The sequence below is a fragment of the Schistocerca nitens genome, chromosome 3 (assembly GCF_023898315.1).
Source record: "Schistocerca nitens isolate TAMUIC-IGC-003100 chromosome 3, iqSchNite1.1, whole genome shotgun sequence".
In the NCBI taxonomy this organism is placed as follows: domain Eukaryota; kingdom Metazoa; phylum Arthropoda; class Insecta; order Orthoptera; family Acrididae; genus Schistocerca; species Schistocerca nitens.
The window spans coordinates 19,648,110-19,669,497 of NC_064616.1; positions in this window are offsets into that span (position 1 = coordinate 19,648,110).

Genomic DNA, 21,388 nt, shown 5'->3' on the forward strand with positions numbered 1-21,388 from the left:
GTAAACCTGCACTGGTGCATCGGAATCTAATACTGGTCTCCCAGGAACCGCTCAACCCACAAACTCTTAGAAGATTCACTCTTCTTGTACTTACGTCGGCATTTTGCCTTTTGTATTCAAATCCAATGCGATTTCTATGTTTCATCGTCAATGTGAAGGTCCAAGGGATACAGTAAACCTGCACTGGTGGATCGGAATCTAATACTGGTCTCCCAGGAGCCGCTCAACCCACAAACTCTTAGAAGCTTCACTCTTATTGTACTTAAGTCGGCATTGTTTCTTTTGTATTCAATTCCGATGCGATTTCTATGTTTCATCGTCAATGTGAAGGTCCAAGGGATACAGTAAACCTGCACTGGTGGATCGGAATCTAATACTGGTCTCCGAGGAGCCCCTCAACCCACAAACTCTTAGAAGATTCACTCTTCTTCTACTTAAGTCGGCATTGTGCCTTTTGTATTCAATTCCGATGCGATTTCTATGTTTCATCGTCAATGTGAAGGTCCAAGGGATACGGTAAACCTGCACTGGTGGATCGGAATCTAATACTGGTCTCCCAGGAGCCGCTCAAACCACAAACTCTTAGAAGATTCGCTCTTCTTGTACTTACGTCGGCATTGTGCCTTTTGTATTCAATTCCGATGCGATTTCTATGTTTCATCGTCAATGTGAAGTTCCAAGGGATACAGTAAACCTGCACTGGTGCATCGGAATCTAATACTGGTCTCCCAGGAACCGCTCAACCCACAAACTCTTAGAAGATTCACTCTTCTTGTACTTACGTCGGCATTTTGCCTTTTGTATTCAATTCCGATGCGATTTCTATGTTTCATCGTCAATGTGAAGGTCCAAGGGATACAGTAAACCCGCACTGGTGGATCGGATTCTAATACTGGTCTCCCAGGAGCCGCTCAAACCACAAACTCTTAGAAGATTCGCTCTTCTTGTACTGAAGTCATCATTGTGCCTTTTGTATTCAATTCCGATGCGATTTCTATGTTTCATCGTCAATGTGAAGGTCCAAGGGATACAGTAAACCTGCACTGGTGAATCGGAATCTAATACTGGTCTCCCAGGAGCCGCTCAAACCACAAACTCTTAGAAGATTCACTCTTCTTGTACTTAAGTCGGCATTGTGCCTTTTGTATTCAATTCCGATGCGATTTCTATGTTTCATCGTCAATATGAAGGTCCAAGGGATACAGTAAACCTGCACTGGTGGATCGGAATCTAATACTGGTCTCCCAGGAGCCGCTCAAACCACAAACACTTAGAGGATTCGCTCTTCTTGTACTGAAGTCAGCATTGTGCCTTTTGTATTCAATTCCGATGCGATATCAATGTTTCATCGTCAATGTGAAGGTCCAAGGGATACAGTAAACCTGCACTGGTGCATCGGAGTCTAATACTGGTCTCCCAGGAGCCTCTCAACCCACAAACTCTTAGAAGATTCACTCTTCTTGTACTTAAGTCGGCATTGTGCCTTTTGTAATCAATTCCGATGCGATTTCTATGTTTCATCGTCAATGTGAAGGTCCAAGGGATAAAGTAAACCTGCACTGGTGCATCAGAGTGTAATACTGGTCTCCCAGGAGCCGCTCAACCCACAAACTATTAGAAGATTCACTCTTCTTGTACTTAAGTCGGCATTGTGCCTTTTGTAATCAATTGCGATGCGATTTCTATTTTTCATCGTCAATATGAAGGTCCAAGGGATACAGTAAACCTGTACTGGTTTATCGGAATCTAATACTGGTCTCCCAGGAGCCGCTCAAACCACAAACTCTTAGGAGATTCACTGTTCTCGTACTGAAGTCAGCATTGTGCCTTTTGTATTCAATTCCGATGCGATTTCTATGTTTCATCGTCAATGTGAAGGTCCAAGGGATACAGTAAACCTACACTGGTTGATCGCAATCTAATACTGGTCTCCCAGGAGCCGCTCAAACCACAAACTCTTAGAAGATTCGCTCTTGTTGTACTGAAGTCAGCAATGTGCCTTTTGTATTCAATTCCGATGCGATTTCTATGTTTCATCGTCAATGTGAAGGTCCAAGGGATACAGTAAACCTGCACTGGTGCGTCGGAGTCTAATACTGGTCTCCCAGGAGCCGCTCAACCCACAAACTCTTAGAAGATTCACTCTTCTTGTACTTAAGTCGGCATTGCGCATTTTGTATTCAATTCCGATGCGATTTCTATGTTTCATCGTCAATGTGAGGGTCCAAGGGATACAGTAAACCTGCACTGGTGCATCGGAATCTAATACTGGTCTCCCAGGAGCCGCTCAACCCACAAACTCTTAGAAGATTCACTCTTCCTATACTTAAGTCGGCATTGTGCCTTTTGTATTCAATTCCGATGCGATTTCTATGTTTCATCGTCAATGTGAAGGTCCAAGGGATACAATAAACCTGCACTGGTGGATCGGAATCTAATACTTGTCTCGCAGGAGCCGCTCAAACCACAAACTCTTAGAACATTCAATCTTCCTATACTTAAGTCGGCATTGTGCCTTTTGTATTCAATTCCGATGCGATTTCTATGTTTCATCGACAATGTGAAGGTCCAAGGGATACAGTAAACCTGCACTGGTGTTTCGGAATCTAATACTGGTCTCCCAGGAGCCGCTCAACCCACAAACTCTTAGAAGATTCACTCTTCTTGTACTTAAGTCGGCATTGTGCCTTTTGTATTCAATTCCGATGCGATTTCTATGTTTCATCGTCAATGTGAAGGTCCAAGGGATACAGTAAACCTGCACTGGTGCATCTGAATCTATTACTGGTCTCCCAGGAGCCGCTCAACTCACAAACTCTTAGAAGATTCACTCTTCTTGTACTTAAGTCGGCATTTTGCCTTTTGTATTCAATTCCGATGCGATTTCTATGTTTCATCGTCAATTTGAAGGTCCAAGAGATACAGTAAACCTGCACTGGTGCATCGAAATCTAATACTGGTCTCCCAGGAGCCGCTCAACCCACAAACTCTTAGAAGATTCACTCTTCTTGTACTTAAGTCGGCATTGTGCCTTATGTATTCAAATCCAATGCGATTTCTATGTTTCATCGTCAATGTGAAGGTCCAAGGGATACAGTAAACCTGCACTGGTGGATCGGAATCTAATACTGGTCTCCCAGGAGCCGCTCAACCCACAAACTCTTAGAGGATTCACTCTTATTGTACTTAAGTCGGCATTATTTCTTTTGTATTCAATTCCGATGCGATTTCTGTGTTTCATCGTCAATGTGAAGGTCCAAGGGATACAGTAAACCTGCACTGGTGGATCGGAATCTAATACTGGTCTCCGAGGAGCCGCTCAACCCACAAACTCTTAGAAGATTCACTCTTCTTGTACTTAAGTCGGCATTGTGCCTTTTGTATTCAATTCCGATGCGATTTCTATGTTTCATCGTCAATGTGAAGGTCCAAGGGATACGGTAAACCTGCACTGGTGGATCGGAATCTAATACTGGTCTCCCAGGAGCCGCTCAAACCACAAACTCTTAGAAGATTCGCTCTTCTTGTACTTACGTCGGCATTGTGCCCATTGTATTCAATTCCGATGCGATTTCTATGTTTCATCGTCAATGTGAAGTTCCAAGGGATACAGTAAACCTGCACTGGTGCATCGGAATCTAATACTGGTCTCCCAGGAACCGCTCAACCCACAAACTCTTAGAAGATTCACTCTTCTTGTACTTACGTCGGCATTTTACCTTTTGTATTCAATTCCGATGCGATTTCCATGTTTCATCGTCAATGTGAAGGTCCAAGGGATACAGTAAACCCGCACTGGTGGATCGGATTCTAATACTGGTCTCCCAGGAGCCGCTCAAACCACAAACTCTTAGAAGATTCGCTCTTCTTGTACTGAAGTCAGCATTGTGCCTTTTGTATTCAATTCCGATGCGATTTCTATGTTTCATCGTCAATGGGAAGGTCCAAGGGATACAGTAAACCTGCACTGGTGAATCGGAATCTAATACTGGTCTCCCAGGAGCCGCTCAAACCACAAACTCTTAGAAGATTCACTCTTCTTGTACTTAAGTCGGCATTGTGCCTTTTGTATTCAATTCCGATGCGATTTCTATGTTTCATCGTCAATGTGAAGGTCCAAGGGATACAGTAAACCTGCACTGGTGGATCGGAATCTAATACTGGTCTCCCAGGAGCCGCTCAAACCACAAACACTTAGAAGATTCGCTCTTCTTGTACTGAAGTCAGCATTGTGCCTTTTGTATTCAATTCCGATGCGATATCAATGTTTCATCGTCAATGTGAAGGTCCAAGGGATACAGTAAACCGGCACTGGTGCATCGGAGTCTAATACTGGTCTCCCAGGAGCCGCTCAACCCACAAACTCTTAGAAGATTCACTCTTCTTGTACTTAAGTCGGCATTGTGCCTTTTGTAATCAATTCCGATGCGATTTCTATGTTTCATCGTCAATGTGAAGGTCCAAGGGATAAAGTAAACCTGCACTGGTGCATCAGAGTGTAATACTGGTCTCCCAGGAGCCGCTCAACCCACAAACTATTAGGAGATTCACTCTTCTTGTACTTAAGTCGGCATTGTGCCTTTTGTAATCAATTCCGATGCGATTTCTATTTTTCATCGTCAATATGAAGGTCCAAGGGATACAGTAAACCTGTACTGGTTTATCGGAATCTAATACTGGTCTCCCAGGAGCCGCTCAAACCACAAACTCTTAGGAGATTCACTGTTCTCGTACTGAAGTCAGCATTGTGCCTTTTGTATTCAATTCCGATGCGATTTCTATGTTTCATCGTCAATGTGAAGGTCCAAGGGATACAGTAAACCTACACTGGTTGATCGCAATCTAATACTGGTCTCCCAGGAGCCGCTCAAACCACAAACTCTTAGAAGATTCGCTCTTGTTGTACTGAAGTCAGCAATGTGCCTTTTGTATTCAATTCCGATGCGATTTCTATGTTTCATCGTCAATGTGAAGGTCCAAGGGATACAGTAAACCTGCACTGGTGCGTCGGAGTCTAATACTGGTCTCCCAGGAGCCGCTCAACCCACAAACTCTTAGAAGATTCACTCTTCTTGTACTTAAGTCGGCATTGCGCATTTTGTATTCAATTCCGATGCGATTTCTATGTTTCATCGTCAATGTGAGGGTCCAAGGGATACAGTAAACCTGCACTGGTGCATCGGAATATAATACTGGTCTCCCAGGAGCCGCTCAAACCACAAACTCTTAGAAGATTCACTCTACCTATACTTAAGTCGACATTGTGCCTTTTGTATTCAATTCCGATGCGATTTCTATGTTTCATCGTCAATGTGAAAGTCCAAGGGATACAGTAAACCTGGACTGGTGCATCGGAATCTAATACTGGTCACGCAGGAGCCGCTCAACCCACAAACTCTTAGAAGGTTCACTCTTCTTGTACTTGAGTCGGCATTGTGCCTTTTGTATTCAATTCCGATGCGATTTCTATGTTTCATCGTCAATGTGAAGGTCCAAGGGATACAGTAAACCTGCACTGGTGCATCTGAATCTATTACTGGTGTCCCAGGAGCCGCTCAACCCACAAACTCTTAGAAGGTTCACTCTTCTTGTACTTAAGTCGGCATTTTGCCTTTTGTATTCAATTCCGATGCGATTTCTATGTTTCATCGTCAATGTGAAGGTCTAAGGGATACAGTAAACCCGCACTGGTGGATCGGAATCTAATACTGGTCTCTCAGGAGCCGCTCAAACCACAAACTCTTAGAAGATTCGCTCTTCTTGTACTGAAGTCAGCATTGTGCCTTTTGTATTCAATTCCGATGCGATTTCTATGTTTCATCGTCAATGTGAAAGTCCAAGGGATACAGTAAACCGGCACTGGTGCATCGGAATCTAATACTGGTCTCCCAGGAGCCGCTCAAACCACAAACTCTTAGAAGATTCACTCTTCTTGTACTTAAGTCGGCATTGTGCCTTTTGTATTCAATTCCGATGCGATTTCTATGTTTCATCGTCAATGTGAAGGTCCAAGGGATACAGTAAACCTGCACTGGTGGATCGGAATCTAATACTGGTCTCCCAGGATCCGCTCAAACCACAAACACTTTGAAGATTGGCTCTTCTTGTACTGAAGTCAGCATTGTGCCTTTTGTATTCAATTCCGATGCGATATCTATGTTTCATCGTCAATGTGAAGGTCCAAGGGATACAGTAAACCTGCACTGGTGCATCGGAGTCTAATACTGGTCTTCCAGGAGCCGCTCAACCCACAAACTCTTAGAAGATTCACTCTTCTTGTACTTAAGTCGGCATTGTGCCTTTTGTATTCAATTGCGATGCGATTTATATGTTTCATCGTCAATGTGTATGTCCAAGGGATACAGTAAAACTGCACTGGTGCATCGGAATCCAATACTAGTGTCCCAAGAGCCGCTCAAACCACAAAGTCTTAGAAGATTCACTGTTCTCGTACTGAAGTCAGCATTGTGCTTTTTGTATTCAATTCCGATGCGATTTCTATGTTTCATCGTCAATGTGAAGGTCCAAGGCATACAGTAAACCTGCACTGGTGTATCGGAATCTAATACTGGTCTCCCAGGAGCCGCTCAAACCACAAACTCTTTGAAGATTCACTCTTTTTGTACTTAAGTCGGCATTGTGCCTTTTGTATTCAATTCCGATGCGATTTCTATGTTTCATCGTCAACGTGAGGGTCCAAGGGATACAGTAAACCTGCACTGGTGAAACGGAATCTAATACTGGTCTCTCAGGAGCCGCTCAAACCACAAACTCTTAGAAGATTCCCTGTTCTTGTACTGAAGTCGGCATTGTGCCTTTTGTATTCAATTCCGATGCGATTTCTATGTTTCATCGTCAATGTGAAGGTCCATGGGATACAGTAAACCTGCACTGGTGCATCGGAATCTAATACTAGTCTCCCAGGAGACGCTCAAACCACAAATACTTTGAAGATTCACTCTTCTTGTACTTAAGTCGGCATCGTGCCTTTTATATTCAATTCCGATGCGATTTCTATGTTTCATCGTCAATGTGAAGGTCCAAGGGATACAGTAAACCTGCACTGGTGCATCTGAATCTAATACTGGTCTCCCAGGAGCCGCTGAAACCACAAACTCTTAGAAGATTCACTCTTCTTGTACTTAAGTCGGCATTGTGCCTTTTGTATTCAATTCCGATGCGATTTCTATGTTTCATCGTCAATGTGAAGGTCCAAGGGATACAGTAAACCCGCACTGGTGGATCGGATTCTAATACTGGTCTCCCAGGAGCCGCTCAAACCACAGACTCTTAGAAGATTCGCTCTTCTTGTACTGAAGTCAGCATTGTGCCTTTTGTATTCAATTCCGATGCGATTTCTATGTTTCATCGTCAATGTGAAGGTCCAAGGGATACAGTAAACCTGCACTGGTGCATCGGAATCTAATACTGGTCTCCCAGGAGCCGCTCAAACCACAAACTCTTAGAAGATTCACTCTTCTTGTACTTAAGTCGGCATTGTGCCTTTTGTATTCAATTCCGATGCGATTTCTATGTTTCATCGTTAATGTGAAGGTCCAAGGGATACAGTAAACCTGCACTGGTGGATCGGAATCTATTACTGGTCTCGCAGGAGCCGCTCAAACCTCAAACTCTTAGAAGATTCACTCTTCCTATACTTAAGTCGGCATTGTGCTTTTTGTATTCAATTCCGATGCGATTTCTATGTTTCATCGTCAATGTGAAGGTCCAAGGGATACAGTAAACCTGCACTGGTGGATCGGAATCTAATACTGGTCTCCCTGGGGCCGCTCAACCCACAAACTCTTAGAAGATTCACTCTTATTGTACTTAAGACGGCATTGTGTCTTTTGTATTCAATTCCGATGCGATTTCTATGTTTCATCGTCAATGTGAAGGTCCAAGGGATACAGTAAACCTGCACTGGTGCATCGGAATCTAATACTGGTCTCCCAGGAGCCGCTCAAACCACAAACTCTTAGGAGATTCACTGTTCTCGTACTGAAGTTCGCATTGTGCCTTTTGTATTCAATTCCCATGCGATTTCTATGTTTCATCGTCAATGTGAAGGACCAAGGCATACAGTAAACCTGCACTGGTGCATCGGAATCTAATACTGGTCTCCCAGGAGCCGCTCAAACCACAAACTCTTAGAAGATTCACTCTTCTTGTACTTAAGTCGGCATTGTGCATTTTGTATTCAATTCCGATGCGATTTCTATGATTCATCGTCAATGTGATAGACCTAGGGATACAGTAAACGTGCACTGGTGCATCTGAATGTAATACTGGTCTCCCAGGAGCCGCTGAAACCACAAACTCTTGGAAGATTCACTCTTCTTGTACTTAATTTGGCATTGTGCCTTCTGTATTCAATTCCGATGCGATTTCTATGTTTCATCGTCAATGTGAAGGTCCAAGGCATACAATAAACCTGCACTGGTGGATCGGAATCTGATACTGGTCTCGCAGGAGCTGCTCAAACCACAAACTCTTAGAAGATTCACTCTTCCTATACTTAAGTCGGCATTGTGCTTTTTGTATTCAATTCCGATGCGATTTCTATGTTTCATCGTCAATGTGAAGGTCCAAGGGATACAGTAAACCTGCACTGGTGTTTCGGAATCTAATACTGGTCTCCCAGGAGCCGCTCAAACCACAAACTCTTAGAAGATTCACTCTTCTTGTACTTAAGTCGGCATTGTGCCTTTTGTATTCAATTCCGATGCGATTTCTATGTTTCATCGTCAATGTGAAGGTCCAAGGGATACAGTAAACCTGCACTGGTGGATCGGAATCTAATACTGGTCTCCCAGGATCCGCTCAAACCACAAACACTTAGAAGATTGGCTCTTCTTGTACTGAAGTCAGCATTGTGCCTTTTGTATTCAATTCCGATGCGATATCTATGTTTCATCGTCAATGTGAAGGTCCAAGGGATACAGTAAACCTGCACTGGTGCATCGGAGTCTAATACTGGTCTCCCAGGAGCCGCTCAACCCACAAACTCTTAGAAGATTCACTCTTCTTGTACTTAAGTCGGCATTGTGCCTTTTGTATTCAATTGCGATGCGATTTATATGTTTCATCGTCAATGTGTGTGTCCAAGGGATACAGTAAAACTGCACTGGTGCATCGGAATCTAATACTAGTGTCCCAAGAGCCGCTCAAACCACAAAGTCTTAGAAGATTCACTGTTCTCGTACTGAAGTCAGCATTGTGCTTTTTGTATTCAATTCCGATGCGATTTCTATGTTTCATCGTCAATGTGAAGGTCCAAGGCATACAGTAAACCTGCACTGGTGTATCGGAATCTAATACTGGTCTCCCAGGAGCCGCTCAAACCACAAACTCTTTGAAGATTCACTCTTCTTGTACTTAAGTCGGCATTGTGCCTTTTGTATTCAATTCCGATGCGATTTCTATGTTTCATCGTCAACGTGAGGGTCCAAGGGATACAGTAAACCTGCACTGGTGAAACGGAATCTAATACTGGTCTCTCAGGAGCCGCTCAAACCACAAACTCTTAGAAGATTCACTGTTCTTGTACTGAAGTCGGCATTGTGCCTTTTGTATTCAATTCCGATGCGATTTCTATGTTTCATCGTCAATGTGAAGGTCCATGGGATACAGTAAACCTGCACTGGTGCATCGGAATCTAATACTAGTCTCCCAGGAGACGCTCAAACCACAAATTCTTTGAAGATTCACTCTTCTTGTACTTAAGTTGGCATCGTGCCTTTTATATTCAATTCCGATGCGATTTCTATGTTTCATCGTCAATGTGAAGGTCCAAGGGATACAGTAAACCTGCACTGGTGCATCTGAATCTAATACTGGTCTCCCAGGAGCCGCTGAAACCACAAAATCTTAGAAGATTCACTCTTCTTGTACTTAAGTCGGCATTGTGCCTTTTGTATTCAATTCCGATGCGATTTCTATGTTTCATCGTCAATGTGAAGGTCCAAGGGATACGGTAAACCTGCACTGGTGGATCGGAATCTAATACTGGTCTCCCAGGAGCCGCTCAAACCACAAACTCTTAGAAGATTCGCTCTTCTTGTACTTACGTCGGCATTGTGCCTTTTGTATTCAATTCCGATGCGATTTCTATGTTTCATCGTCAATGTGAAGGTCCAAGGGATACAGTAAACCTGCACTGGTGCATTGGAATCTAATACTGGTCTCCCAGGAACCGCTCAACCCACAAACTCTTAGAAGATTCACTCTTCTTGTACTTAAGTCGGCATTTTGCCTTTTGTATTCAATTCCGATGCGATTTCTATGTTTCATCGTCAATGTGAAGGTCCAAGGGATACAGTAAACCCGCACTGGTGGATCGGATTCTAATACTGGTCTCCCAGGAGCCGCTCAAACCACAGACTCTTAGAAGATTCGCTTTTCCTTACTGAAGTCAGCATTGTGCCTTTTGTATTCAATTCCGATGCGATTTCTATGTTTCATCGTCAATGTGAAGGTCCAAGGGATACAGTAAACCTGCACTGGTGCATCGGAATCTAATACTGGTCTCCCAGGAGCCGCTCAAACCACAAACTCTTAGAAGATTCACTCTTCTTGTACTTAAGTCGGCATTGTGCCTTTTATATTCAATTCCGATGCGATTTCTATGTTTCATCGTTAATGTGAAGGTCCAAGGGATACAGTAAACCTGCACTGGTGGATCGGAATCTAATAATGGTCTCCCAGGAGCCGCTCAAACCACAAACACTTAGAAGATTCGCTCCTCTTGTACTGAAGTCAGCATTGTGCCTTTTGTATTCAATTCCGATGCGATATCAATGTTTCATCGTCAATGTGAAGGTCCAAGGGATACAGTAAACCTGCACTGGTGCATCGGAGTCTAATACTGGTCTCCCAGGAGCTGCTCAACCCACAAACTCTTCGAAGATTCACTCTTCTTGTACTTAAGTCGGCATTGTGCCTTTTGTAATCAATTCCGATGCTATTTCTATGTTTCATCGTCAATGTGAAGGTCCAAGGGATAAAGTAAACCTGCACTGCTGCATCGGAGTCTAATACTGGTCTACCAGGAGCCGCTCAACCCACAAACTCTTAAAAGATTCACTCTTCTTGTACTTAAGTCGGCATTGTGCTTTTGTATTCAATTCCGATGCGATTTCTATGTTTCATCGTCAATGTGAAAGTCCAAGGGATACAGTAAACCTGCACTGGTCTATCGGAATCTAATACTGGTCTCCCAGAAGCTGCTCAAACCACAAACTCTTAGGAGATTCACTGTTCTCGTACTGAAGTCCGCATTGTGCCTTTTGTATTCAATTCCGATGCGATTTCTATGTTTCATCGTCAATGTGAAGGTCCAAGGGATACAGTAAACCTGCACTGGTGGATCGGAATCTATTACTGGTCTCGCAGGAGCCGCTCAAACCACAAACTCTTAGATGATTCACTCTTCCTATACTTAAGTCGGCATTGTGCTTTTTGTATTCAATTCCGATGCGATTTCTATGTTTCATCGTCAATGTGAAGGTCCAAGGGATACAGTAAACCTGCACTGGTGGATCGGAATCTAATACTGGTCTCCCAGGGGCCGCTCAACCCACAAACTCTTAGAAGATTCACTCTTATTGTACTTAAGACGGCATTGTGTCTTTTGTATTCAATTCCGATGCGATTTCTATGTTTCATCGTCAATGTGAAGGTCCAAGGGATACAGTAAACCTGCACTGGTGCATCGGAATCTAATACTGGTCTCCCAGGAGCCGCTCAAACCACAAACTCTTAGAAGATTCACTCTTCTTGTACTTAAGTCGGCATTGTGCCTTTTGTATTCAATTCCGATGCGATTTCTATGTTTCATCGTTAATGTGAAGGTCCAAGGGATACAGTAAACCTGCACTGGTGGACCGGAATCTAATAATAGTCTCCCAGGAGCCGCTCAAACCACAAACACTTAGAAGATTCGCTCCTCTTGTACTGAAGTCAGCATTGTGCCTTTTGTATTCAATTCCGATGCGATATCAATGTTTCATCGTCAATGTGAAGGTCCAAGGGATACAGTAAACCTGCACTGGTGCATCGGAGTCTAATACTGGTCTCCCAGGAGCCACTCAACCCACAAACTCTTCGAAGATTCACTCTTCTTGTACTTAATTTGGCATTGTGCCTTCTGTATTCAATTCCGATGCGATTTCTATGTTTCATCGTCAATGTGAAGGTCCAAGGCATACAATAAACCTGCACTGGTGGATCGGAATCTGATACTGGTCTCGCAGGAGATGCTCAAACCACAAACTCTTAGAAGATTCACTCTTCCTATACTTAAGTCGGCATTGTGCTTTTTGTATTCAATTCCGATGCGATTTCTATGTTTTATCGTCAATGTGAAGGTCCAAGGGATACAGTAAACCTGCACTGGTGGATCGGAATCTAATACTGGTCTCCCAGGGGCCGCTCAACCCACAAACTCTTAGAAGATTCACTCTTATTGTACTTAAGTCGGCATTGTGTCTTTTGTATTCAATTCCGATGCGATTTCTATGTTTCATCGTCAATATGAAGGTCCAAGGGATACAGTAAACCTGCACTGGTGCATCGGAATCTAATACTGGTCTCCCAGGAGCCGCTCAAACCACAAACTCTTAGAAGATTCACTCTTCCTATACTTAAGTCGACATTGTGCCCTTTGTACTCAATTCCGATGCGATTTCTATGTTTCATCGTCAATGTGAAAGTCCAAGGGATACAGTAAAACTGGACTGGTGCATCGGAATCTAATACTGGTCTCTCAGGAGCCGCTCAAACCACAAACTCTTAGAAGATTCACTCTTCTTGTACTTAAGTCGGCATTGCGCATTTTGTATTCAATTCCGATGCGATTTCTATGTTTCATCGTCAATGTGAGGGTCCAAGGGATACAGTAAACCTGCACTGGTGCATCGGAATCTAATACTGGTCTCCCAGGAGCCGCTCAACCCACAAACTCTTAGAAGATTCACTCTCCTTGTACTTAAGTCGGCATTGTGCCTTTTGTATTCAATTCCGATGCGATTTCTATGTTTCATCGTCAATGTGAAGGTCCAAGGGATACAGTAAACATGCACTGGTGCATCGGAATCTAATACTGGTCTCCCAGGAGCCGCTGAAACCACAAACTCTTAGAAGGTTCACTCTTCCTGTACTTAAGTCGGCATTGTGCCTTTTGTATTCAATTCCGAAGCGATTTCTATGATTCATCGTCAATGTGAAGGTCCAAGGGATACAGTAAACCTGCACTGGTGCAACGGAATCTAATACTGGTCTCCCAGGAGCCGCTCAACCCACAAACACTTAGAAGATTCACTCTTCTTGTACTTAAGTCGGCATTTTGCCTTTTGTATTCAATTCCGATGCGATTTCTATGTTTCATCGTCAATGTGAAGGTCTAAGGGATACAGTAAACCCGCACTGGTGGATCGGAATCTAATACTGGTCTCTCAGGGGCCGCTCAAACCACAAACTCTTAGAAGATTCGCTCTTCTTGTACTGAAGTCAGCATTGTGCCTTTTGTATTCAATTCCGATGCGATTTCTATGTTTCATCGTCAATGTGAAAGTCCAAGGGATACAGTAAACCTGCACTGGTGCATCGGAATCTAATACTGGTCTCCCAGGAGCCGCTCAAACCACAAACTCTTAGAAGATTCACTCTTCTTGTACTTAAGTCGGCATTGTGCCTTTTGTATTCAATTCCGATGCGATTTCTATGTTTCATCGTCAATGTGAAGGTCCAAGGGATACAGTAAACCTGCACTGGTGGATCGGAATCTAATACTGGTCTCCCAGGATCTGTTCAAACCACAAACACTTAGAAGATTGGCTCTTCTTGTACTGAAGTCAGCATTGTGCCTTTTGTAGTCAATTCCGATGCGATATCTATGTTTCATCGTCAATGTGAAGGTCCAAGGGATACAGTAAACCTGCACTGGTGCATCGGAGTCTAATACTGGTCTCCCAGGAGCCGCTCAACCCACAAACTCTTAGAAGATTCACTCTTCTTGTACTTAAGTCGGCATTGTGCCTTTTGTATTCAATTCCGATGTGATTTCCATGTTTCATCGTCAATGTGAAGGTCCAAGGGATACAGTAAACCTGCACTGGTGGATCGGAATCTAATACTGGTCTCCCAGGGGCCGCTCAACCCACAAACTCTTAAAAGATTCACTCTTATTGTACTTAAGACGGCATTGTGTCTTTTGTATTCAATTCCGATGCGATTTCTATGTTTCATCGTCAATGTGAAGGTCCAAGGGATACAGTAAACCTGCACTGGTGCATCGGAATCTAATACTGGTCTCCCAGGAGCCGCTCAAACCACAAACTCTTAGGAGATTCACTGTTCTCGTACTGAAGTTCGCATTGTGCCTTTTGTATTCAATTCCCATGCGATTTCTATGTTTCATCGTCAATGTGAAGGTCCAAGGCATACAGTAAACCTGCACTGGTGCATCGGAATCTAATACTGGTCTCCCAGGAGCCGCTCAAACCACAAACTCTTAGAAGATTCACTCTTCTTGTACTTAAGTCGGCATTGTGCATTTTGTATTCAATTCCGATGCGATTTCTATGATTCATCGTCAATGTGATAGACCAAGGGATACAGTAAACGTGCACTGGTGCATCTGAATGTAATACTGGTCTCCCAGGAGCCGCTGAAACCACAAACTCTTGGAAGATTCACTCTTCTTGAACTTAATTTGGCATTGTGCCTTCTGTATTCAATTCCGATGCGATTTCTATGTTTCATCGTCAATGTGAAGGTCCAAGGCATACAATAAACCTGCACAGGTGGATCGGAATCTGATACTGGTCTCGCAGGAGCTGCTCAAACCACAAACTCTTAGAAGATTCACTCTTCCTATACTTAAGTCGGCATTGTGCTTTTTGTATTCAATTCCGATGCGATTTCTATGTTTCATCGTCAATGTGAAGGTCCAAGGGATACAGTAAACCTGCACTGGTGGATCGGAATCTAATACTGGTCTCCCAGGGGCCGCTCAACCCACAAACTCTTAGAAGATTCACTCTTATTGTACTTAAGTCGGCATTGTGTCTTTTGTATTCAATTCCGATGCGATTTCTATGTTTCATCGTCAATGTGAAGGTCCAAGGGATACAGTAAACCTGCACTGGTGCATCGGAATCTAATACTGGTCTCCCAGGAGCCGCTCAAACCACAAACTCTTAGAAGATTCACTCTTCCTATACTTAAGTCGACATTGTGCCCTTTGTACTCAATTCCGATGCGATTTCTATGTTTCATCGTCAATGTGAAAGTCCAAGGGATACAGTAAAACTGGACTGGTGCATCGGAATCTAATACTGGTCTCTCAGGGGCCGCTCAAACCACAAACTCTTAGAAGATTCACTCTTCTTGTACTTAAGTCGGCATTGCGCATTTTGTATTCAATTCCGATGCGATTTCTATGTTTCATCGTCAATGTGAGGGTCCAAGGGATACAGTAAACTTGCACTGGTGCATCGGAATCTAATACTGGTCTCCCAGGAGTCGCTCAACCCACAAACTCTTAGAAGATTCACTCTCCTTGTACTTAAGTCGGCATTGTGCCTTTTGTATTCAATTCCGATGCGATTTCTATGTTTCATCGTCAATGTGAAGGTCCAAGCGATACAGTAAACATGCACTGGTGCATCGGAATCTAATACTGGTCTCCCAGGAGCCGCTGAAACCACAAACTCTTAGAAGGTTCACTCTTCCTGTACTTAAGTCGGCATTGTGCCTTTTGTATTCAATTCCGAAGCGATTTCTATGATTCATCGTCAATGTGAAGGTCCAAGGGATACAGTAAACCTGCACTGGTGCAACGGAATCTAATACTGGTCTCCCAGGAGCCGCTCAACCCACAAACTCTTAGAAGATTCACTCTTCTTGTACTTAAGTCGGCATTTTGCCTTTTGTATTCAATTCCGATGCGATTTCTATGTTTCATCGTCAATGTGAAGGTCTAAGGGATACAGTAAACCCGCACTGGTGGATCGGAATCTAATACTGGTCTCTCAGGGGCCGCTCAAACCACAAACTCTTAGAAGATTCGCTCTTCTTGTACTGAAGTCAGCATTGTGCGTTTTGTATTCAATTCCGATGCGATTTCTATGTTTCATCGTCAATGTGAAAGTCCAAGGGATACAGTAAACCTGCACTGGTGCATCGGAATCTAATACTGGTCTCCCAGGAGCCGCTCAAACCACAAACTCTTAGAAGATTCACTCTTCTTGTACTTAAGTCGGCATTGTGCCTTTTGTATTCAATTCCGATGCGATTTCTATGTTTCATCGTCAATGTGAAGGTCCAAGGGATACAGTAAACCTGCACTGGTGGATCGGAATCTAATACTGGTCTCCCAGGATCCGTTCAAACCACAAACACTTAGAAGATTGGCTCTTCTTGTACTGAAGTCAGCATTGTGCCTTTTGTATTCAATTCCGATGCGATATCTATGTTTCATCGTCAATGTGAAGGTCCAAGGGATACAGTAAACCAGCACTGGTGCATCGGAGTCTAATACTGGTCTCCCAGGAGCCGCTCAACCCACAAACTCTTAGAAGATTCACTCTTCTTGTACTTAAGTCGGCATTGTGCCTTTTGTATTCAATTCCGATGCGATTTATATGTTTCATCGTCAATGTGTAGGTCCAAGGGATACAGTAAAACTGCACTGGTGCATCGGAATCTAATACTAGTGTCCCAGGAGCCGCTCAAACCACAAAGTCTTAGAAGATTCACTGTTGTCGTACTGAAGTCAGCATTGTGCCTTTTGTATTCAATTCCGATGCGATTTCTATGTTTCATCGTCAATGTGAAGGTCCAAGGCATACATTAAACCTGCACTGGTGTATCGGAATCTAATACTGGTCTCCCAGGAGCCGCTCAAACCACAAACTCTTAGAAGATTCACTCTTCTTGTACTTAAGTCGGCATTGTGCCTTTTGTATTCAATTCCGATGCGATTTCTATGTTTCATCGTCAATGTGAGGGTCCAAGGGATACAGTAAACCTGCACTGGTGAAACGGAATCTAATACTGGTCTCTCAGGAGCCGCTCAAACCACAAACTCTTAGAAGATTCACTGTTCTTGTACTGAAGTCGGCATTGTGCCTTTTGTATTCAATTCCGATGCGATTTCTATGTTTCATCGTCAATGTGAAGGTCCAAGGGATACAGTAAACCTGCACTGGTGCATCGGAATCTAATACTAGTCTGCCAGGAGACGCTCAAACCACAAATTCTTTGAAGATTCACTCTTCTTGTACTAAAGTCGGCATCGTGCCTTTTATATTCAATTCCGATGCGATTTCTATGTTTCATCGTCAATGTGAAGGTCCAAGGGATACAGTAAACCTGCACTGGTGCATCTGAATCTAATACTGGTCTCCCAGGAGCCGCTGAAACCACAAACTCTTAGAAGATTCACTCTTCTTGTACTTAAGTCGGCATTGTGCCTTCTGTATTCAATTCCGATGCGATTTCTATGTTTCATCGTCAATGTGAAGGTCCAAGGCATACAATAAACCTGCACTGGTGGATCGGAATCTGATACTGGTCTCGCAGGAGCCGCTCAAACCACAAACTCTTAGAAGATTCACTCTTCCTATACTTAAGTCGGCATTGTGCTTTTTGTATTCAATTCCGATGCGATTTCTATGTTTCATCGTCAATGTGAAGGTCCAAGGGATACAGTGAACCTGCACTGGTGAATCGGAATCTAACACTTGTCTCCCAGGAGCCGCTCAAACAACAAACTCTTAGGACTTCACTGTTCTCGTACTGATGTCAGCATTGTGCCTTTTGTATTCAATTCCGATGCGATTTCTATGTTTCATCGTCAATGTGAAGGTCCAAGGGATACAGTAAACCTACACTGGTTGATCGCAATCTAATACTGGTCTCCCAGGAGCCGCTCAAACCACAAACTGTTAGAAGATTCGCTCTTGTTGTACTGAAGTCAGCAATGTGCCTTTTGTATTCAATTCCGATGCGATTTCTATGTTTCATCGTCAATGTGAAGGTCCAAGGGATACAGTAAACCTGCACTGGTGCATCGGAGTCTAATACTGGTCTCCCAGGAGCCGCTCAACCCACAAACTCTTAGAAGATTCACTCTTCTTGTACTTAAGTCGGCATTGCGCATTTTGTATTCAATTCCGATGCGATTTCTATGTTTCATCGTCAATGTGAGGGTCCAAGGGATACAGTAAACCTGCACTGGTGCATCGGAATCTAATACTGGTCTCCCAGGAGCCGCTCAAACCACAAACTCTTAGAAGATTCACTCTACCTATACTTAAGTCGACATTGTGCCTTTTGTATTCAATTCCGATGCGATTTCTATGTTTCATCGTCAATGTGAAAGTCCAAGGGATACAGTAAACCTGGACTGGTGCATCGGAATCTAATACTGGTCTCTCAGGAGCCGCTCAAACCACAAACTCTTAGAAGATTCACGCATCTTGTACTTAAGTCGGCATTGCGCATCTTGTATTCAATTCCGATGCGATTTCTATGTTTCATCGTCAATGTGAGGGTCCAAGGGATACAGTAAACCTGCACTGGTGCATCGGAATCTAATACTGGTCTCCCAGGAGCCGCTCAACCCACAAACTCTTAGAAGATTCACTCTTCCTATACTTAAGTCGGCATTGTGCCTTTTGTATTCAATTCCGATGCGATTTCTATGATTCATCGTCAATGTGAAGGTCCAAGGGATACAATAAACCTGCACTGGTGGATCGGAATCTAATACTGGTCTCGCAGGAGCCGCTCAAACCTCAAACTCTTAGAACATTCAATCTTCCTATACTTAAGTCGGCATTGTGCCTTTTGTATTCAATTCCGATGCGATTTCTATGTTTCATCGTCAATGTGAAGGTCCAAGGGATACAGTAAACCTGCACTGGTGTTTCAGAATCTAATACTGGTCTCCCAGGAGCCGCTCAACCCACAAACTTTTAGAAGATTCACTCTTCTTGTACTTAAGTCGGCATTGTGCCTTTTGTATTCAATTCCGATGCGATTTCTATGTTTCATCGTCAATGTGAAGGTCCAAGGGATACAGTAAACCTGCACTGGTGCATCGGAATCTAATACTGGTCTCCCAGGAGCCGCTCAAACCACAAACTCTTTGAAGATTCACTCTTCTTGTACTTAAGTCGGCATTGTGCCTTTTGTATGCAATTCCGATGCGATTTCTATGTTTCATCGTCAATGTGAAGGTCCAAGGGATACAGTAAACCTGCACTGGTGGATCGGAATCTAATACTGGTCTCCCAGGATCCGCTCAAACCACAAACACTTAGAAGATTGGCTCTTCTTGTACTGAAGTCAGCATTGTGCCTTTTGTATTCAATTCCGATGCGATATCTATGTTTCATCGTCAATGTGAAGGTCCAAGGGATACAGTAAACCTGCACTGGTGCATCGGAGTCTAATACTGGTCTCCCAGGAGCCGCTCAACCCACAAACTCTTAGAAGATTCACTCTTCTTGTACTTAAGTCGGCATTGTGCATTTTGTATTCAATTGCGATGCGATTTATATGTTTCATCGTCAATGTGTAGGTCCAAGGGATACAGTAAACCTGCACTGGTGCATCGGAATCTAATACTAGTGTCCCAGGAGCCGCTCAAACCACAAAGTCTTAGAAGATTCACTGTTGTCGTACTGAAGTCAGCATTGTGCCTTTTGTATTCAATTCCGATGCGATTTCTATGTTTCATCGTCAATGTGAAGGTCCAAGGCATACAGTAAACCTGCACTGGTGTATCGGAATCTAATACTGGTCTCCCTGGAGCCGCTCAAACCACAAACTCTTAGAAGATTCACTCTTCTTGTACTTAAGTCGGCATTGTGCCTTTTGTATTCAATTCCGATGCGATTTCTATGTTTCATCGTCAATGTGAGGGTCCAAGGGATACAGTAAACCTGCACTGGTGAAACGGAATCTAATACTGGTCTCTCAGGAGCCGCTCAAACCCCAAACTCTTAGAAGATTCACTGTTCTTGTACTGAAGTCGGCATTGTGCCTTTTGTATTCAATTCCGATGCGATTTCTATGTTTCATCGTCAATGTGAAGGTCCAAGGGATACAGTAAACCAGCACTGGTGCATCTGAATCTAATACTGGTCTCCCAGGAGCCGCTGAAACCACAAACTCTTAGAAGATTCACTCTTCTTGTACTTAAGTCGGCATTGTGCCTTCTGTATTCAATTCCGATGCGATTTCTATGTTTCATCGTCAATGTGAAGGTCCAAGGCATACAATAAACCTGCACTGGTGGATCGGAATCTGATACTGGTCTCGCAGGAGCCGCTCAAACCACAAACTCTTAGAAGATTCACTCCTCCTATACTTAAGTCGGCATTGTGCTTTTTGTATTCAATTCCGATGCGATTTCTATGTTTCATCGTCAATGTGAAGGTCCAAGGGATACAGTGAACCTGCACTGGTGCATCGGAATCTAATACTGGTCTCCCAGGAGCCGCTCAACCCACAAACTCATAGAAGATTCACTCTTCTTGTACTTAAGTCGGCATTGTGCCTTTTGTATTCAATTCCGATGCGATTTCTATGTTTCATCGTCAATTTGAAGGTCCAAGAGATACAGTAAACCTGCACTGGTGCATCGAAATCTAATACTGGTCTCCCAGGAGCCGCTCAACCCACAAACTCTTAGAAGATTCACTCTTATTGTACTTAAGTCGGCATTGTGTCTTTTGTATTCAATTCCGATGCGATTTCTATGTTTCATCGTCAATGTGAAGGTCCAAGGGATACAGTAAACCTGCACTGGTGCATCGGAATCTAATACTGGTCTCTCAGGAGCCGCTCAACCCACAAACTCTTAGAAGATTCACTCTTCTTGTACTTAAGTCGGCATTGTGCCTTTTGTATTCAATTCCGATGCGATTTCTATGTTTCATCGTCAATGTGAAGGTCCAAGGGATAAGGTAAACCTGCACTGGTAGCTCGGAATCTAATACTGGTCTCCCAGGAGCCGCTCAAACCACAAACTCTTAGAAGATTCGCTCTTCTTGTACTTACGTCGGCATTGTGCCTTTTGTATTCAATTCCGATGCGATTTCTATGTTTCATCGTCAATGTGAAGGTCCAAGGAATACAGTAAACCTGCACTGGTGCATCGGAATCTAATACTGGTCTCCCAGGAACCGCTCAACCCACAAACTCATAGAAGATTCACTCTTCTTGTACTTACGTCGGCATTTTGCCTTTTGTATTCTATTCCGATGCGATTTCTATGTTTCATCGTCAATGTGAAGGTCCAAGGGATACAGTAAACCCGCACTGGTGGATCGGATTCTAATACTGGTCTCCCAGGAGCCGCTCAAACCACAAA